Source organism: Zonotrichia albicollis, chromosome 1, assembly GCF_047830755.1.
Source record: "Zonotrichia albicollis isolate bZonAlb1 chromosome 1, bZonAlb1.hap1, whole genome shotgun sequence".
Taxonomy (NCBI): Eukaryota; Metazoa; Chordata; class Aves; order Passeriformes; family Passerellidae; genus Zonotrichia; species Zonotrichia albicollis.
In genome coordinates, this window is record NC_133819.1 from 112,500,233 (window position 1) to 112,517,327 (window position 17,095).

Genomic DNA, 17,095 nt, shown 5'->3' on the forward strand with positions numbered 1-17,095 from the left:
GATAGCAGCCACATGGGGTTGCTTGAATTCTTTCAGTTGCTAAAAATAAGTTGGTTTTGAAGTTTTTTCTGTAAGTGCTGAGGATATTTGAGGCAATAATCAGTGACTGTCAGCCCATATTACAAATTGTTTCATGCAACATCACATTTCCAGTCTTTGGCAGGGAGAAGAAAATAGATCTGTGCAGTATGGAAGAAAGCATCCAGTACACAGAGAGACAGTAGCAGCAGACAGGGCTCAGTGCCCACAGGGGAAACACAGTTTCTGGAGACAAAGTTTTGAACTAGAAGGCTTTTGATTTAAATCACTTTAATTACATTCTGTCCTAATTTTTCCTCCTTGGTCCTCCAAATTAACAACTATGGATACTACTTTTCATATTACGATTGTAGTATGTGCCTCTGGATGCTGTTCCTTGTTTATTACAGATTCTCTGATGTACTTTCTTCTTCCATTTAGTTGCTTTGCTTTCTACTTGCATTCTCATATCCCTCTTTCCCAATTCTTGTTTTGTTTGGGGTGCTTGTTTTTTTTATTTGGGGTTTTTTTGGGTCAATATTCATTCAAATTCTATTCAATGCTTTACAGCATTTCAAGTGATATTATTATAGAAGCTCCTTCTGCATCAGTTTGTGTCGGTAGGTTCAGCACTGTTGGTGCAGGAATAGCTGGTGTGCACAGAGAGAAAAAATACATGGTGAGACCAGGTGAGCCCTGGAGAGCAGCTGAATCCACAGGACACCCCAAGATCCCATAAACTGGGAACTGTAAAAGTTTGCCAAACCTGCCCAAGGCCTCCACTAGCACTCAGTATCAAACAGGATATGTAACCCAGCAGCATCTGAAAAAGTGGCAAAGGCAGCTACAGAGCTGCATACACAGCTGGTGAAGGAGGGGAAGGGACCCCTGAGGAACTCTCTGGAAACCAGTGGCCCACCAGTCCAACCCCCCTCTCCTGGGTTTCACTTCCTGACTGTAGCTGTAGCAGGATGAAACAAGGGGTGGGATGGGGAGAACAGAATGCATGATGTGAACAGTCATGGGTTACTAATAAAAGCTACTCGATTCTATTAATAACAGCTAAACTCAAAAGCATTTTATGACAAACATTGGTCTGTTTCCCCCCAATGTAATTCACTCATCAGGGAAATGGATAGTCTAATGTAGGGAACTTGCAGCTATGGGTAACTTTACACATACCTGCAAATATTTGCATTACAACAACATAGAGCAAATAATAAATTTCTGCCCTAAAAAAAACCCCATAATCATATTGACCTCTTTTACTATATACAAAACTACTCTTTAAATTGCTCTTAATTTTTTTTCTGTATCCTAAGGTCTTTTCCATTTTCCTGATCCTCTACATCTTCATCCTCCTGCATTTTACCCCTTTTGCCTAAGTTTTCCAAGGCAGAAGAAAGAATTTCTTTAGGTGTATTGATAGATGACTGTTTAAGAGATGGGAACCTACTTTAAAATCAGTTCAGCCTGTGTTTGTTGTGGAGTTTTGAGGAATTGAATTGTGCTTGCTGCTTTTGTAGAGTGGTGATGTGATGCCAGTGTGTGCAGCTGAGAGCTGTGCGTGGCCTGCCATGAAGTAAAAGGACGTGGCATCCTTTTCTCTTTGCCTTCATTGCACATCTTTAACCCTCCACCCTTTCAAAGGAGACTCCAGCTCTCCGTCCTTACCTTCCTCACACCCACACTGACTAGGACCTCTACTGCATTCCTTTGTCCACCTCAACTAAATTCCACCCTAATGAGCCGGTGTTTCCTACCACTCCCTTGCCTGGTGCTGCTGAGGCTTCTGGAGCCAGCAGGACGGGCTGAGTTGTTGGCATGGCTCACGGAGCAGGTGGAGACCTGGCAGTGCTGCTGCACACAGCAGCAAGTGCCAATTATCTCATGTGGCCACGGTGATTGCACTGCTCCCTGCAGCTCAGGTGAGTGCCTGTTTGCAGGCAGAAAAGCAGGAGCTGTTGTTGAGATGTGCCTCTTTGGCTTACCTGTGCAAGCATCAGCAGAATCAGCTTCCAAGTTTTAGGGACTTGTGCTATGAGGAGTTTTTAATTTGAGACAATATAATGAAGTTCAGCATGGTGGTGTTACTCAAATCCCTCCGAAACTGAGGTCTACATACTGAAGACAATTAAGTACCTCTGTCTTCAATATGCTGTAAATATCACACTCTTCAGAAAGTATAGCATGGAAAACATTCCATGAGTGTATTGAGTGTCATATTTCTAACAGGATCACTATGTCTGGCCACTGCTGCTGCCTGTTAGAAGTTCTGGTCAACACCTCCTGGTGAGAGATGTCTTTTAACCATTATCTCAGCTTGTAAGGATGGGACACTCTTGTTGGAGTAGTGCTGTCAGATCCCAGCTTAACTTCAGAGGGGCACTACTTGGCCAAAAGCCAATATACCATGATGGATTTGCCAATAGAATGCCTGAGGTTTTTCAGCTGTGCTGGAATAACTTTCCACATTAAACAAATGGAGGAAAATCAGTACATTGAAAAGCAAAGCTTAAGAGGCTTGGAGAGATTCAAAGAAATGAAACAAAAACATGTTTAATAGCTAATTCCCATTCTGGTTTGGCTTTAAGGTAGCTGCAGCTTTCCAGTTTGCTAGCAGCCCTCCTAAGTTCTCTGCCAGGATGAGTCACAGCTTCTGGAGCTGGGATCCAGTCCTTTAGACAAGCCATCTTTAAGGGTCTGATTACCTTTTCCAGATGATAGTGAAGTATAGTGAGAATTGCTTAATGTTTTCCTCCTCTTAAAACAGGGGTTTTGAGGAATATAAATTCACCTCTGGGAGCTTCTTACATCCCTTGGTCCGTGGTTTAGTCCGAGTTCCCCTGGGATCCTGTTTGGTGTGGTTCGTGCTGTTATGCAGAGATAGATGTCTTTGGAATACTCCTCCCTGCTGGGCTGTCTCAACTAGTTGACTAGGAATGCAAAACAAGCAATAACCAGAGCCCTGGTCTGACTATAAACCATTATTTACCTGCTAGGAGTGATATTTCCTGCTGACTGAGGAGTCGAATTAAGAAACTTAGCCACCACGTAACCATAGTATGTAATTCAGGGCACCAGCTGACACCCATGCATGGCTGCTCCACCTCATGTTTCTGTAGTCTGCAATGTACCACTTGAGAGAACGGATGCGAGGACAAATTTAGCATCCATAGGCAATTCCCTCCAGGAACACAGAAGCGAATAGGCCTTAATGTGGCTGCTACAAGGGGGCAGCACCATGATTTCATTGTTAAGTGAGACACTTCAAAGGACTGCCAGCGTTTTTGTGCTGTATTGGCAAAAACACAGGCTTTCCTGGATTACAGTTACTGTGCTTCTCAATGGCAGATTTTTTTTCCCTCTGAAAAGCTGTTCAGGCAAGTGCAGCAAGGCTCCAGTTGCATGACACAACAGTCATAACTGATTGCCTGTGCTCGGAGGAAGCCTGGTTGGATGAAGAAAGATCAGTGTGCCTGGAAATCATGAATAAACTCTAAATGCAGCACTGCGTGAGGGAGCTCATAGACCTGCTACTATATCAGGGGGCATCTGATTGTTGTGCAGATGTGTTGGACACTGAGCCATTGTGAGCACAGCTGAATTAGGGCATTGTAATGAAGGATTTCTACTCATTTCAATTTTCAGCACACAACTATTGCATCACTGCTCAGCCAAGGCAGACAAAGACTATCCAGTGAATCTTTTTTTTCCCCCCCTCCTATTTGGTAGCTGAACTAAAGATTCCATGTTTTCTTTCAGTGCCAAATTGCTGCAAGGAACAATTCAAGCCGGCTACCAGGGAAAGTGTTTGGATGCCCAAAGTAAGTGTGTTTGTGCATTTGTGGGTTTTTTACCTAAGAACTTGTGTTTGATGTCTGTAAGGCAGTAGCTAGATAAGTTTGGTATCAATAACAAGTGATATTGCTTTCCATCCTCTTTGACTATGTAATAGTCGTGAAACAAAACTGATGAAAGCTACACAAGAGGTCACAGACCTCTTAATTAATTAATTAATAATTTTATAATTAATATAATTTTATAATTGATATAATTTTATAATTAATAATTTTATAATGAGTAATTTGGGGGTTTTTTTACTGGAATAAGAAGGAAATGGTGGCAGAAAGAAATTAAAAATAAAAAAAAGAGGTGGTCAATGAGTCTGACTTCTCTCTTCTGCTTAGAAGATTTGAGAAATTGTATCCTTTTCTGCTTTTGTTTTGTTAACTGTTGGCTCTTCTGCACTTTATTAGTGCTACCATCATAACGATAAACAGAAAAAGAGCAGATTACATGAAACACAAGTGGAGAGTTAGCAAGTAATGCCACATAGAATTCGTAAGATGCTGTCCCTTTTTTGATCCCAGCTATGGGAGTTTAACTTCAACCATCCAGCCTTGAGCTTGGCATTTGTGAAATGTGCTCAGGAAGTCACCTGAGGAAAGTGATACCAGACCAGTGATATCAGACAGGAGGCCCACAAGGTGGCAATGTTTAGAAAGCCTTCAGAAGGGATGTGCCCTGAACAGATCCGTGCTTCCTGCCATTGCCATCACTTGCTGTCCTTGTACCATTTCTGCAGCATAGCTGCTGTTAAACAGAAAATGCCAGTGTTGCCAAAATGGAGCATAGGACAGCTGGTACTAAACCTCTTGTTTGAACGGATTCACCATTGGGAGTGCTCACCATGCTCTACTGGATACCATTCCTGCCTTTTCCCTTGGAAGGAATGTGGTGCAGCATTAGTGGTTTGCAATAGCTTGGGGCTTCTTTAGGCATAGCTAGTAATAAACATATGCATGGCACTGAAATGATGCTCAGGTTGTGTAATGAAGGACTTCCATTTTCAAAACATACTGCTGCATTTTTGCTAATGCTTGCAAAGCTGTTACAGTGTGTAAATAAATGCTAACTTTGGATGTAGGAGGCAGCTCATTTTGTAGTGATACTTTGTGCTTCACAGCTAGAAGTGAAAAGACTTGCCTTACTGTGAAACTGGGGGGTTGCTACTGGTTATGTAATGCCCTAGGGAAGAAAAAAAAAAAAAGGAAAAAAACCTAAATATGATTGCAGAAAGATTTTTCTAGATACCTGATAGGTGTGAGAAACTATTCAGGAAAAGTTCTGTGGTAAATACAAGAATTGCCAGCAGCAATTGTTCACCAGTGCAGACACAGGTGAGTAGAAGAGGGACAGTTAAACCAGGAGCCGCATAGTCCAGACTCATCAGATTGCAAACTGACTTCAACAGCAATTAGCAGACATGTGGGGCTCAAGTGTACTTAGAGATTCTCAGGACAATCAGCCTATAATTTAGTCAAAGGAGGCTCGTATGCCTCAAGGATGAAACAATAAATCTCGACTACAGGAGGCATCTCCGAGCAAGAGCTAGGAAAATGCAATGTTCTCCCCCGTGGATGCAGCCCTTCCTGGGCAGGTGCTGCAGATGGAAGGGCAGCAGGACAGTGCCCTGTGCTGAGCCACAGAGGCTTTCATCTGTTACTGTCTGCTCTGGCACGGAGCAGAGGCTGCTCCCTAAAGTCAGGCTTTGTCACTGCAGTTATGCTGGCATTGTCACAAGCACTTGGAAACAACAGGAAATCTAAGGAAAACTGTGAGCATGGAGATAGTGCACAACCACCAAGTGGACTTTTATAAAAGCAGACTGCATCCCACCTGTCTAACAGCAACTTATCTGACGTGTGCAGATTTCCTGCAATGTGTAACCCTTTCTGCAAAGCAACAGACAGCTTTCCAGTGTATTCCCAATGGATTGCTGCTTACTGTTTAGCCTTTCCTTTTCAAATCCTTTAGTCCTTATGGCCTATTATATATCCAAATGAAGATCTAGTTATCAGCCTTCTAATACCAGAGACTCATTATAGTGCTGCAGAATTAGCTGAGCTATTACAATTCCAAATCCCTGTAACATGCTATTATATGCTAGTCTTTGCTCAGGAAACCTTCTGGTCAGGTTTCAGTGGCTTTCAGCCTGACAAATGTGTGTATTTTTTCATGGAGTTAAGTTATACGGACAACAAAATGAGGGATGGATACTGGAATATTCAAGAAATTTTACAGTTCTTGTGTTAGGTGCTCTCATGTGTGGCATGCAGATAAGGGCCTTTTGGCAGCAGCAATTCCCTGACTGATGCACTATCACCAAAGCAATTACAACACATCCTAACATTAGAAAGCAAGGCTGGTTTCTACTGGAACATTAGCTCAGGAGTTACTTGTTAGACTTCAGTTACTGTGAGATAGGGGAAGAGAAAGAAAATACATTGAAAGTGTGTGCATGTGAATATATCTACATGTGTATATAAAGTATGTTTTTATGATGAACTACTAATTCATTAGGTGTTCAGGGCAGATCTGAACAAAGGCCTGTATGAGCTTTTTTTCTTCCCTGCAGACATAAATATTCCCTAGTTGCTCATGTTAAAGGTACATGTGCTTACCCAAACCAGGCAGACTAAATAATTGCTTCCTCTCACTCCTTTCTCCTTACCTCCCAGCCCCAGAACTGGTGCAGAGTAAACACAGTTTCTAGATGAGGGCACTTTGTCCCCACTCAGTTCCTTGTTACTTGCTTCCCCCAGCTGGTTTCGAAAATGTCAACTATAGAAGCTCTAATTTTCCTTCAGTCAAAAGACTGAAGAAGTGTAACATAGGTGAACTTCTGGGCTGAGCAGAGTGCTTTTAAAGCATTTTCACTCTGTGTAAACGCCATAAAGTCCCCCAAAAGGCAGTGGAGGACATCTGTTGAGGAGTTGGTCCTGCACAGAGCCCGGATGCATTATAGATCCAACATGAGAAAGCCAGAGCCCTAAAGCCTGAACCTGAGGGAGCAAAGTTAACCAAATGGAATGTTTGTTTATGGCTGTGCACTCACCAGCCCAATTCCCTTCTTAACTTAGGAATTGGGTAGCTTGGATAGCCTTTTATGGTGCTGTCTGAAGATATTCTGAACTTTGGGGTGATATTTATTTTTCCAGTACCCGATACCAAAAATTATCCCACAGGAGCTCAGCAAAGCAGCTGATGATTCATCAGGAATGTAACATTGCTTTTCAAAAAAGATAACGTGTGGTTTTGTTCAGAGTTAATGAGATCCTTTCCAACACAGAAGCTGTCAACAGCACTGACATACATTTACAGTTACAAAAACACATAGCCTAGTGGTTGGGGCTTTTATTAAATAGAAACCTCATTTTTTACTGTAACAAGGAAAAGGCACTGTTTTCTTTCCACTAGTACCTTTTGTACTCAAAGCGTTAGAAGCCTATTATTATTATTTTATACATAATATAGCTGTTCAGAGGTTACAAAATGGTGCCACTTAATGCCAGGACTGCTGAACTGATAAAATAATCTATATAAAAGAGGTACCCTTGTTTCTAGTCATCTTTCATTGCCTTCTGCATCTTGCCTATCAATGGTGCTTCATTTAGAAGCTGGAGAATGTTCATTAAAGGATGATTCAAGTAATTATTTGAGTTTTGCTCCAGCAGACAAAGAAACCATAAAATGTTGGACCTTGAAAATATTAATCCTTGTCAGATATATCAAGTATTTATAGTGCCTGTAGATGCTATAAAAATAACTGTGCAATTTTTCAAAGCAGTTTCTAGATTTTATAAATATAATCTTGCATGTGCCCCTGAGCTGTGGTAGGCACTGGGGAGCTTTCCTGGCCTCTCTTCCCATGCTGCTGCTGAAGCCTGCATCTGCACAGCAGGCATTGGGATACTGAGCTGTGGTGCTCAGGGCCTCCAGCAGCACAGGAAAATCCAGAGGTGGACAGGCTCCAAGTATCAGCATTTTTTAATATTTCTCTGCAATCGCTGGAGCTGGAAACTTTGGTTTTCGTTAGCTGGCTGCTTGGATTCTTATACACTTCAGTTGCTCCGTGATCTGCAGCTTGCAGAAAATCACCCTGTGTACTGAGTCAGAGTAATGCACCCTGGCAATGCACAGCACTCTAATGAGGTCAGGTGGAAGCAGCACATAAGTTGTTCTTAGAGTAAAATTGTTCCTTATAATAATGGCTTCTTCAACCTTCTTAGACACTTGTTTAGCGCAAGGTCAAGTATGAGAAGGCCACTGTTGTGGAGAGTGCTGTTGTGTTACAGTACAAGGTGGCAAAATTAGAGGTTTTCAGGTCTTGGGACCTAGTAATTTGTTGTACTCAAATCCAAATGTTGTAATCATCTGTAGCATCTTGCATGTCTGCTCCTACCTGAGCCTGGAGCAGGGGCACAGGAACAGGCTTTTGGTGGGAGGTGCAAAGGGGCACAGGGGCAAAGTCAATGGCAGCTGGCTTGAGCCTTAAAAGCCTTAGCTGGAGATCTGCCACCAAAGTGTGCACACCGTGTTAAAAATCCTCTCTGAGTCAATAGGCAGGCCAGGTACTTGTCCTGGGTACCATTTACTGTGGGCTGGGTACCATTTACTGTGGGAGCACCAGTTTTAAGCCTCCCAGTACCCATTCCTCATAGAAGGAAGCTGGCACTGCCCCTGTCTTCAGGTTTATGCAGTGGCTTTCATTAGAACTTCATCCTCTTACAGAAGGTCTGGATTTGGCACACCACTAATGACCTGAGAGGGATGTGTGGGATAAATGCCTCCTGAACAGCACTACCTTACATCATGTTGTAGGTTTTTAAACAAATAACTGATTCTTGTCTTGTGTCTGTATAAAAGAACAATATTGACTATGCTCAAGTATTTTCAGGCTTGATCTGATTTCATAGCTAGGATCGTTTTTGTGTAATGTAAGAGGCTTCACATAATCACTCTTTTAAATCTACAGCTTATGTTTGACAAGTGGGTCATTGGTTAATGGAAGCAAGTAAATCCAGCTGTTTATCTTTTCAGTGCACTTTCTGTATGCTCTTGTCTGCTCACAATGGAGACATGTACATTTTTAATGACCCTCCCTCTATTTCAGAGTAGGGGTGTGAGCTTTATCTTATATTTCATTTCTTCTCTATATTCAAATAAAATGAAGTCACAGTATTACTTCTGCTGGTATCCCACCTGATCCACAAGTTTGTGGCAGCAGTTGTGGTACTATTAATTTAATTACTATGTGTGATCCTTTAAAAAGTTGTTAATTTGACTTCATGAGAAAAATTTATGTTGGACATTGCTTAAAAGTTTTCTTGCTCCTTTATTTCTCCCACCCAAGCCCCCAGTACTTCTGTGTGTTGCTCTCAAGAAATGCACCTTGCACTAAAGCAGACCAGCAGTAGCTTCCTCCCAGATAGCTTTAACTCTTAACATTTTTTTGGGTAACTTGAAATTTCAGGGTTTCAGAAATTGCTATGTAAGCCTTCTGTAGGGTCCTAGCATCTAAATAAAGCATTTGCAGCACTAGGTTAATAAAGTGCTCAAAGTATTAATGGAAACTTGATCTAATAGGTCAAGCTGCAAAAGTCCTCTTAGGGAATGTCTGTCAGCAACATAATTTTCATGACACAGTTTTCACATATTCTAATTTTTTTTCAATTCAGACTACTAACATAGTAGTAGTAACATGATTAAAGCTGTCTATGAAAATTATTTTTCCTCTTCATGTGAAAGCTATTTTATTAATAAAGACTTAGCATAAACACTAAGATGATAATGAGCATTAACTTGCCAGGGGAAAGAGTCTGTTTTCCATCAATAAGTGAGAAAACTAAAACTTTCAGATTAGTTAGGGTATTGTGCTAAGTAGCAATTAAATTATACTCAACACTTTCTTGCTCCCAAATGTTCTAGTACTTGCAAACAGAAACTATTACTTTAGAAGTGTGTTACAGGTCTAAATTTTTAACAAGAAGTTTAAAAGCACGCGGGTAAGAAATTCTCAGAAAGTAAAGAGCAGAATTCCTCAGATGCTTGCATTTGGCTGGGAAGGAGCCTGAAATAGCTGAAAGCAACTCTATTTGTCTATGGGAAGACAAACTTCTGTTTAAAAATGTTGTGTGGAATACACGTATTTGCTCTAGCCCAAAGAGGAGGCACTCCCTGATTTCTCGGTGAGCGAGAGATCACAAACAAACCCTTGGCAACCTAGTTTTTCCGAGGCGCTGAGGTGCCTCGGGGATTTCGGCTCTTTGGTGTGTTAATGGCAGCAATGTGTCACACGAGGTGTGTGAATCCCGGCTGTGATGCAGTCTTTAAATACAGGTGTCACTTCTCGGGGTGGCTGCCTGTGAAGGTCCGTGCGGCTCGGCAGGCAGAGCTGCAGCCCATTGCTCTGGGCCGGGATGGAACGAGGAGGAATTCCCTAATGACAGTGTGCTAGCTGGACAATAAGTGTGCCGGGGACTTGTCCCAGGGAAGGAAACCAATTTGACCCAGGTTCTCTGTAGGTGGCTGAGGAAGGGAAGTGGAAATTGCCCAAGCCTATAAAGGATTATGCCTGACAAAGGAAGAGTGGGAAAGAATGGGAGAAAAAACAATGGCGAAACCTCAGGTGTGGAACAAATCCTGAGATTAAAAGGAGGAGGCACTCGTTTAGCTGTAGCAGTGAAGAAGGAGGATTGGATTTGCTTAGCTGCAGAGCTGGAAGTACTGAAAAGATTAGAAAGCCGCCCATGGAAGAAAAGATGTTTGCACAGACTCGTGGTAGTGTTTCGTGAGAACTGGTCATAACAGCAGGGCCTGTTTCTGTGCTTGTAAAATGAGGAAAGCTGACAGGAATCAGTTTTTGTGAAATGCAATGAATGTCCCAGGTAAAAATCAGCTATCGGGAGAAAGGGGAAGGTTGCACACAAACTGAAAAGCACACCACTTTCTGTGTAACTTCTTGGCATTTGCTAATTTCACGGGCAACGAGACGCCTTGGTTCTGAAAGAGAGTGATTTGAGGTGCACTGTAGGGTCCTGAGGAAACTGCAGAGTATTTTGCAGCAAGGCACTCGCTAGGTTTTTGGGCTGGGGCTTGCAATCACAGAAACACTCACACACTACTGAATGACTTGGCAGTGTGATTTTGATCCTGGTCAGGCATGAATGCGCAATGGATTTTTTTAAACGCTAGCTAGAGCATGTGTAATACTGTTTATGTTGGCTTTTTGCTGGGTGTGGGAGGACAGACACTTAATTAACAGTTTCCTGGGACAAAGTAACTCCTTCAAATCCCAGTTTGTAAAGATCCAGTCTTTGTCAGCTGGTGAAACATTCTTGTTCCAGTAAAATTTAATAGACCATCTGCTGGAATAATTACTTTCTTGTGCCAACCTTCTCCCTTCCTCTTTAGCAGTGGTGAGAACCTTGGGCAGGTCAGACAGGTCTAAATCAATTGACTGAAATGCCTTCAAAGTATGTCACTAATATTTTCAGTGTAGAGCAGTAAGAAGGTATATCAGAGATGGAGATTGTCCACTCCCACTCGACTTTACCACCTTTTTACCTTTTTCCAGACACCCCTCCTGAGCTTCAAGAAAGCTAAAGATTCCTCAACAGCTGAAAATACATAAATAAAGGCTAGACTTAGTCTCTCACATTTCCAAGCCCTTCCAGGCTTTTACCATTTATAACTTGTTTTACTGGTTTTGTTTAAGATACCAGTGTCTGAAGCTCTGATTTTTCCCAGCAGTAACAGTCATAAACTGTACTGTATGGAAACATGAAAATCCCAAATCCTTCTCTTCTAGAACACTAATCTCACTTTCATTTAATTCAAATTTTGTCATCCTCTGAAAAGATGTAGGAATACAGATTACCTGAACATTTTTGATGCTTTTATTTTGGCTTTCCATAGTCTTTACATCTGAATTCTAGCAAAACAAGCCTAGAAAACTAGCTAACACCTCGGTGCTAATGGAAGTGGTAATGGTTCATCTAGAACAGCTCCAGCCAAAGAAATGCATGTGAATGAGCCATGAGACAGTCTCCAGTCTCAATTCCTTTCAACCAGTATTAGAGATGCAGGAATCCTTACTCAAAGCATTTATTGATTACAGCATCCATTTCCAAGTTTTTAGATGAGAGCAGCTCCACAAGGTGTGTCTGAAACTCTGCTTTAGCCCAGTGGATATCACTGAACACAAAGGTAACAGACACTAAAGAACTCCAAATTTTGGGTTAATCTGGAGTTAATGGAAGTAAAAATTCTTTCTCTTTGGAACCATTTCTCACTGAAGTATTTCCTGCTCTCACGGGAGTTTTTTGTTATGTAGAAAGTAGAAAAATGTTCCGGCTATTCGGTGTGAACTTCTCATGGTTTAAGTAAGGAATCCTTTGATGTATGCTGAAGAATGCGTCTTTCTAAACAGGAATTTGGGGAGTTTACTCTTTAAAGCAGCTGGATTCAGCTAATTGGATTTAATAAATGTCCACTAAACCAATTTATTAATTTTAATCTAAGAATTAATATTACAAGTACACAACTAGTCTTAAAATATCTTATTCAAGGGTTTTTGAAATCCTGTTCCTGTGAACATAATTCCTTGTTTTGTAGGCAGTTCTTGAATCTTGAATTAATCCTCTGATTTCTGTTTGATTTCTACAGTAACTATAAAAGGTAACTTTTATGACTGGTCTTTCTAAAGGAAAATACCCACAGTTTGTGGCTCTACAAGATATTCTCTTTAGCAATCAATTCATGCACTAATGGTTAGATTGAATTTGCAAGTACACTTGCAAATTTCCAAGTACACTTAGCGGACAAAGACTCCAAGATTTATTTTATTCTTTCTCACAGGCACAGAACACTTTTTAAAATGTTAATTGTGAGCTCTGAAATATAAATATGTCTGTATATTTAAAAATAGACTTGAATTACCTCATAGGGATGTGGTCCATGCACATTGTGTAATTGGGACAGCCCTCTTTTTTTTTTTCCCTCTTTATCTATGTCCCTCCAGGGAAGGCAAATAATCAAGACTTTGCTTAAAGTGGCAACACTAGAATCCCCAAGGGTAGGAAGCTCATTCTTTGTCTACAGGATGTCTGGAGTGATAAGTAGCTGTTTTAATACAACTTATGCAGTGTTTCTTTGTCCTGACAAAATTATCATTTGCTGTTTGTCATAGTGAGTTTAAATGCCCAGAAATATAAGGTATAGAATGAGCTGGTGGGATGGTGGTGGCACAGTTTATTCAGGGCTGCATAAACAAAGAGAGTCTATAAAGTTACAGCTTTGAAATTTTACCTGAAGTGATTTTATGACATTCTGTTTTCCTTTGGGTTGATCAGTGCTGTTGACAGTATGTCAGGAAAATGGGAAACACCAGTTCTGCCCAACCCAGGTCAGCTTGAAACTTACCATGCACTTCATCACATCTGATATATGTTTGCTGGGTTAGGAACCCTGCTGTTGCTGACCCCTTTACAGATGTCTCTGTGTGATGGGTTATTGTCACAGGCTAGAGCTGTGCTCTAGTTTAGGCTGGCACAAGCCAGTGCTCTCTAATAGGCATTCAGTTGCAGACAACTCACTTGTACTTCTCACAGACAACATGCAGATCTGGATCTCCTAAATCTTCCGTTCCTAATCTGCTAAATGCAACTTTAGAAATTAGGCTGATTCTGATGCAGCCTAATTAAGTATGCTCATGGTTACACCCATCTTGCTGACCTTCCTCATGCTGGAATAAAGCATGTCACTGTACCTTAATGAATTGGGACTTTCCTGAACAACCAAGGTGTGTCCAAGACTCAACAGAGTAATTTCTTTTAGCTCTTTCCAAACTTTCTTACTGAGTTGCTTTATTCACTTATTTTCAAATTCAAACACTGTTGGCCAACTCCTTCAGGAGAAAGAGACTGTTTCTACATGGATTTCTTATAAACACAGTGCTAGAACTGATTTTAATCTACAGTGTGTAAATCTGTGGCTTTACAGAATTCTGTTAATCTTTGTTGTGATAAAGGAAGACAATGAAAATAGTTAAATTAGAAAAGCAGACTACATTGCTCAAGACTGCTGTTTTCCAAAAGTTATTGCTACCTTCCCACTGGTTTCTGAAATCTAGTCTCAGGTTTTCTTTCCCCAGCGAAAAAAATGCACTTGTGACAGGAATGTTCATGAAACTCCTCAGAGAAGTGATGTACAAAATACTTACACTGGCATGATGTTTGCTGCAGTTTGTAGCTGGGCTCTATTCTGAGAAGACTGCAAGCAATATGACACTGACTCCTTTATGAGCTTGAACAGAGATGTCAGAGATGAGGGATGCTTGCTGGCCACTCTAGGGTTAAATGTGTTTTTCTTAGTCTCACTCCCTATTCCTCCCACCTCCCCAAAGTTATCCAAGCAGTGGGGAATTTCTGCAATCATTAATTGTATTTATAGTTTGGCTATGTCATGAAATACTCCCTAAAACTGTGTGTGTGGGGCTTTTTTATCCCCTCAAAAATGTATCAGCAGAAGTCACTAGCCTGGCCATCACCTCTGCTGTCAGAGGCTATGCATTGATTGCGTATCAGCATTAAAACAGTTATAATTTATTTCCACATTAGCTGCCAAATATAAAATTCTGGCTTGAGTATGCCTGAGGTCTTTCTAATGCTGCATTTTGGGCTTTTAGAGGATTTTACTCTCAGGCATTATCAATTAGGCTTCATGGCCTTCCTACTGCAGTAACTGAGGCTTAGAGCAAGTAAAGAGAGAGGAACTGAAAACAAAAGCTCTGAAGAGGAAGGAGGAACCAGATTTTGGAGAATGATGTTTAGGCCTATTCCAGCACTTAGTAGTGCTACTGGATACTTAGTATCCAGTACTTAGCTAGTGTTCTCTCTACCTGGTTCACCACAGCAGATATCGAAGTCCTGGAATGCATGTGATGCAGTAGAGCGGTGCTTTTGGCATCAGCAGTACACCTGGGACTTGCTGTGTGGCTAGAATGGCAAAGGAGTAGGTGGTCTTGAGAGGACGTGACATCTCCATCCTTGGAGATTTTCAAGATTTGGATTGATTATGATCATGTCACCAAATGTGACCTGATCTCATATTGGTGATGATAATGCTCCAAGTGGGAGACTGGACTGGATGACCTCCACAGGTCCCTTTCAGCCATTGCCTCTGTGGTCTCAGTGGTGAAGATCTATTACATCAGGTTTTGTAATTCCACCCTTCGGCATTAATTGCTTTCCTGGCTCTTAGCTTTGCTTGGTCAGCATATCACTTGTGAGTACCAGATTTCAGTACTTTCAGCATTCCACAGGTGGGGTTTTTTATTAACACCAAGGCTGACCTTCTACTCTTTGGATCAATTCTCTATTTTTGTTCCTGGTGCATGTAAAAATCTATAAAGGCAGATGTACAGACACGTAATAACAGCAACAGGTTTCCTCTTTCTTTGAGACCTTTAAGCTTAGAATGATGGGAGTGGGAGGAAGATCTGGTGCTTCCAGCACATAAAGACAGGAGTTGTGCTTGTGGGCCACACAGTGCCCAGAAACAGAGATGTAGGTAGAAGGAATGTAGTGCATATTGCACCCATATTGCACCCAGAGCCCCCAGGCTGTGCTAGATGGACTGAAGCCCACTGAAACTTGTGCTTTCTGAAAAGCAGTATCAGGCTTCTTTTGCTGATGCCTGGCTCAGCCTCCATAAAGATAAGGTACTGTGCTGAGGCAGTGCATGTTCTTCTGACCTTGGGCCCTAATGCAGAGGCAAGAAGAGGTCTGCAGCAGGGCTGCCATGCTCTCCTCACCTGCACTTCTCTTCTGTAGCTATGTTGGTACATGTTTGAAACAGCTTTAGGGATTTTAATAAAGAAGCTTCCGTTCTTTGCCACTGGTGAAGAAATGAAAATGTTTTTACAAGTTAGGGTTGCAGAGTGTTTTACTGCTTGCTCCCTAGCAGAGCAGGTAGGGTTATGTCTGGCAGATAAAGACCTGCTGTAGATTATTTTTATATTCTGTCACCACATAGCATTTCTGGCTTGTCCATGTTCTTGAGTGTTACTAAGACACTTATTGGCATCTTTAACAGAATGTTTTTGTTGCTTGTTTTGAAAAAGACTCAAAAGCAGCTTCCTCCAATTACCAGATGAATGAAGTGTGTTTCAATGAAGTGTGCCAATTGCAAATGTCCATAGATTGGTTACTGAAAGATAAATATGAGTATATTTGAAAAGCTGGCAGAAAGTATAAGAAGATTCCCTGTTTTGGTGTGCAGAAGACAGTGGCAAATTGGCAGACTAACTTGAGCCTTGTTAGAGACTGCTCTAAAATGTGTTAATCTATACATCTGATTTAAATCCAGGGAGTTCTCAGCAGTCCAAGTGTTGTGCAGTTGGTGTTATTGATTTTATTCACCTTACAAGCTCTCTGTGAATGGTCTATATTATGAATATAATCATGTAAACTAAGATTTCAGAATGAAATTATACTACTGAAAGATTAGGTAAAGATAAGTTAAAATTTCATTAAGTCACTTTGTGCAGAAAGAAATTTGAGGCAGAAACCTGATCAAACTCACACTTCTTGAGTTAAAATATCAGCATGTGTCTCTGAGAACATATTAGAAGTACTCACATGGCTTCTGTTCGACCTACCATCTTAAGATTCTTTTTAAAAGAGACTTGCATTTGGGGGCATGTATTTTTTAAGATGTTAATAGATCAACCCAAATATTTTGCATCTAACAGCCACGAGGTCACATAGATCTGTTTAGAGACTGCCTATAGTCACCTTTGTTGGTTTCTGCTTACATAAAACAATTTTTAAACAGCTGGACAGTATTTTTCTACTGTGGTAGAAGTGTGGGTTGGGACATAAGGGTGAGTTTTGACCACAGTGAAGTTCAGGTCTGCTCCTGAGGATGACCAGCACTGATCTGCTTTGAAGCACATTGCTATATAGGCAAGGGGAGATATGCAAAAATCATAGAGCTTTGCAGCAGTAAAACAGGCTGGGGAGGATGCAAAAACTCTTCTAGAAGAAGGGAAGAGATGAGGGTTCTATGATTGGTGGTGCTAGCAATGCCAGAAGTTCAGTGCCACTGCCTTGGCAGATCTCTCCTCTTCTTGTTTCTGATCCAAGGAAGATTTTGAAGGATGTGCCATCAAATGTTTTTTCTTCTGTGTAAGCCTGAGAGCAGGAGAACGCTGGAAATGTGCAATGCA

At 41.3% G+C, this 17,095-nt stretch overlaps 1 protein-coding gene across 2 annotated transcripts in view; it reads left to right on the plus strand.

Moving 5' to 3' along the window:
- MAPRE2 (microtubule associated protein RP/EB family member 2) overlaps nucleotides 1-17,095 on the plus strand; it is a 98,307-nt gene that overhangs the window by 23,246 nt on the left and 57,966 nt on the right. Inside the window, exon 2 of one of the 2 annotated variants that reach the window (XM_074550637.1) lies at nucleotides 3,784-3,845. The gene's annotated coding sequence lies outside the window, so the exon portion shown is untranslated. Of the gene's footprint in view, nucleotides 1-3,783; nucleotides 3,846-17,095 lie in introns of those variants that run through there. The other variant, XM_074550625.1, reaches the window with a different exon arrangement.